Below are 4193 nucleotides of genomic sequence, written 5' to 3'. Positions count from 1 at the left end.
TAAAGACAAATGTTTAAATTATATTTTTTTATTTAGATATCTAAATTTTTTCTATCAATATAATTATTTAATGTTGCAAATGTTACTATTTTAAATATTTTTATCATAGGTATTAAAAAATATATTAAGTGATTTATATTTTTTTTTAAAAATTATTAAAAATTTAAAAATATATTTAAAAAAACACTAATGCTTTAATCCAGGTTGTTCCTCCACCTCTAAGCAACCCTCCAGCACCATCTCCTTTAATAATTCCCTTCACCTTCTTTCTCACGGACTGTTTCCATTTCAAGCCAGCAATTTTCTGATGCTCTGATCTCGTTAAAACTCCTCCACCCAACGCCATGCCGTTGCAAGTTGTCCTAGTAGCAACTGAAACTGTCATCTCAAGGCGAATTCCATCTATCACCTTTCATTTCACGTACCAAGTCACAGCGACTGATTCAGAAATTAAAAAATAGATGTTTATATTTTATTATTCTATTCTAAAACTTTTAGATATGCAATTTTTTTTAATTTTTAATAACAAATTAAAATAGTTTAATATTTTTCTCAAAATAATAGATATACAATAACTTTTCGAGGAAGTCATATACATCCGCCCCTTCGAGCCAACGAAAAGAACACCGACCATCAACTTGAAAACCTGTATTTGGGGATTATGTATTTAAGAATTTAAAATTACGGTAAAGGAAATGATCGATCACAAGGTGGATAGTGATAGATGCGAGGATGAAAGGTAGCCGACGACAACTTAGAAGTGGAGATTAAAATTATGAATTTTGTAGTTTTTAATTTTTTTAAATTTTTTTAAAAAATGGACTTTTTAAAATTTTTGTTTTAATAAAAATTTCAACAAGTTTCAAATAAGGGTCTTATTTAATATCTTAATCATCGATGTACTTAAAATAATAAAATTTGTAATATTAGATTTTTACATTAATCGAAAAATATATATCTAAATGGGAAAAAAATATACTTTTAAGAATTTTTTGATTAAGCCATCATATGAGTATAATGATCTTTAGTATCCTTATCCGAATTTAAAAAGGTTGTAGAAAGATTCTTTTAAAGGCCAAACATGTAATTTTATTCTGATAATGAAGGGAATCATGGAATTCATTCTTTGAAGAGAACGGAATTCCACAGTTACACATAAGAGAACGATATTTATTAAAGTGGACTTAAGCCTAAATCGCATGGCTAAAACTCCTACCTGCGGATTCTACATTAATCAATCATTGGTGCTTTCTTGGCATGTCGTTGGCAAAACACTTTTATCCTCGCTAACTCTTCTTCCAGAATTGAAGGCTCAACAGCAAATGTAATGCGCAGCCAATTCTTCAATCCCACTGCTACCCCTGTGCAGTCAGAGATGGGAGCAATATTTTATGTTAGAGGGCGAAAACAAATTATCAATGGAAAATATCTAAAATACATGAGAATTTGAAATTTTCAGGGGGAGCGACCGACTGAGACCAACGGTCCATGGAGCAGCTGAAGCAGTGAAACAGGTGTAGAAGCAAAGGGTAATTGTGAAAGAGCATCAAATGTCAAAATATAATACATTAGAGTAACCACATGAAGCATCTTTAAGGAGACTGTCATTTTGTTCGCAACTTGGTTCAACGTAGTATTCTTCTTGTGGTGTGTGTTAATAGCAATCAGCAAGTATAAATACTCTTACTCAAATCTATAAAATTAAGTTTTTGACTCACTTCCACTGGCAAACGTGTTAGAACTACTCTATTCAAAATAAGAAAGTTTAACAAAAGTTTTGCTAATGAACTCCAGAAAGTCAGTTAAACTATATTCATAAAACTTAGACGAGTTAATTTGTCTTCCTGGCAGAACAATGACCGATTCTTCTTCAGCTAACTTCAAGCAGAACTCTATATCATCATTAATGTCTTCCAGCATTGATACATCCAACTTCACCTGAAATAAAAGACACTAAACTAACTACTCTATTTCAATTTACCATTTCTCTAGCATGGATCACAAGTTAATACACATACCATTGCAGACATTGATCCTTCTGGTGTCTTCGGGCAAGTTACGAAGGGTATCTCCTTAACAGCATTGTAGCACATATCTGCACCTTCCCTTAGCATGCAGATAATCTTAGAAAGAAAAAAAATTCCACCTTTGTGTCCAAAAGGATTTGAGGAACAGCCCCATGATTCATAAAACTACTTTACTTTGTCCTCATCAAGAGGATGGAATACAAAATTACAAGCATCCGTGATGCTTAAAGATTCAAAATGAAAATTAACAGACAGATCTCAAAATTTATAATATAAAGTAAGAAAATGTTCATTGGCAGATAATCCTATGCTTTATTTGTCGTTTTTCATTATATCATTCCCAAGTCTATTCTTATCTAAAATATAAGCCAATTCTATTTGCTACTTTGATTGCTTTAGAAATGCAAATACCCTTTTCAGGGGCTAACTATTTCCTCCTGGCTTTTGGAAATACATTTAGTTTAAACATTTTCGGGTTCTACAAGCTCTATCTTGAATCACAAACCTGAATAAATGTAGCTGGATCAGAGGAGATATCGAGGAATCCAGTAATTGAATCAACTAGCTGACATTATCAAATGCATTATCAGTACAGTGTTGTTTGCTTGAAATATGCATATAGCTTATGTAACTGAAAATCATATGTGCAACTTAGAAAATGCACCAAGAATCTTGAGCCAAAGGAAGAAACAATAATTAGAGGCCAACCCTGGATTTTCGAACAATCCATCTCTTTGATATTGATCCAAGGGTAAGAACAGGCACAGTTGACCCAAAAGCTCGAACCGGCACATATGGAGTGCTTCCAAATGCTAGATTGTCATAAGCTTCATCACCAATCAGAAGAAGCCCTAGATTTCTAGCTGTCTCAGCAATCTAACTTCAGAAAAAAATCATTTATCACTGTTTGTATCTAAAGAAAAAAGGCCAAGAAATTGTGCCTGAAATAAAAACTTGGAACTCCCAAGACATACAAGTACCAGCTTTTCTCTTCATTGCCTATCAATGTAACAAGCTGTAAGGAATCAAACGTCCATGGCAATAGCCCTGTTATAAAGAATAAAACATCCATGGCAATAGCCCTGTTGTAAAGAGTCATCCATGGCAATAGCCCTGTTGTAAAGAATCAAACATCCATTGCTTGAGTACATCCGATTTTAAGGTAAACGTCATCTGGTGATAATGTGTATGGAAGATCACGATTACGATAATCTGCAATAGCCCTGTTGGAATTCATAATAGATAAACAGAAATTTCCAGTAAAAAAGGAAATAACAGGAATAAAAAACATAATGAGCACTAAAAAATTGATTTTATAATGCAAAAGAGAAAGTCAAACACACCAACCTCCTGGCCGAAGAAACGCCAACAGTGGGTGAATAGCAATTATATTTAGCCGACCGTAGGGAGTCGATGATGGCATTTTCAGCTACAGCGGCGGTCCTTAAGCTCGGAAAATGCGAGGGATCGCCGTGACCAAGAGGAATGACTGGCCTGCTGTCTTCTTTGTTGAGTCCTTCCATCAACATGTTGAGAACTCCCCGGACGGTAACGGCTGAGGTTTCCTTTAGCTCCGTGTGCCCTTCGAAACCCCATTTCTTTGCTCTCTTCTCCATCATCGTCTACTTGCAATCTACATTGCCAATGACGAAGCTGGTTTATGGTTGAGTAGCGGCGCTTGGAAGCGTTGAGCACCATAAACAGCCTAAAACGCTTCATCTCGAGCAAATCCACTAGTCCAAGAGTGTGAGAAAGAGGGCGAAAGAAGGGAAATGTGGGTAATAATGCGAATGCAAAGGGTAAAATCAATCCGTGAATGCAGTTAGGGTTGTAAAATCGGGTAATCGTTCAGGTTTCAGTCGGATTCTGGCAGGTCGGGTAAAATTAGATACATGTCAAGTCAGATAAATTTTACACCAGATCCAGATCGGGTTCAGGTCAGGTCAAAGCAGTTCGGGTTATTTTCAGGTTTATTTGACATCAGATCCAGATCGGGTTCATATCAGGTCATTTTCAGTTCGGATCGTTGCCAATTCAAGTCAAAACAGTTCAGGTCTGAAGCAGTTAAAAAGCAGGTTAATTCAGGTTCGGATAGACTTCAGGCGGATCTCGTTCAGATCGGGTCACATCATTGGCAGATAAAATTCAGGTCGGATATCTATCAGA

The 4193-nt window shown here is 35.4% G+C and overlaps 1 pseudogene; it reads right to left on the bottom strand.

The window, feature by feature from the left end:
• Positions 1-1230: 1230 nt before the first annotated feature.
• LOC120149300 lies at positions 1231-3652 on the bottom strand (annotated as a pseudogene).
• Positions 3653-4193: the final 541 nt, after the last annotated feature.

This window comes from Hibiscus syriacus, unplaced genomic scaffold (genome assembly GCF_006381635.1).
Source record: "Hibiscus syriacus cultivar Baekdansim isolate YM2019G1 unplaced genomic scaffold, ASM638163v2 tig00111000_pilon, whole genome shotgun sequence".
NCBI classification, from domain to species: domain Eukaryota; kingdom Viridiplantae; phylum Streptophyta; class Magnoliopsida; order Malvales; family Malvaceae; genus Hibiscus; species Hibiscus syriacus.
The sequence above is the reverse complement of the archived record's forward strand: the minus strand, read 5'-3'. Positions and strand labels throughout refer to the sequence as shown.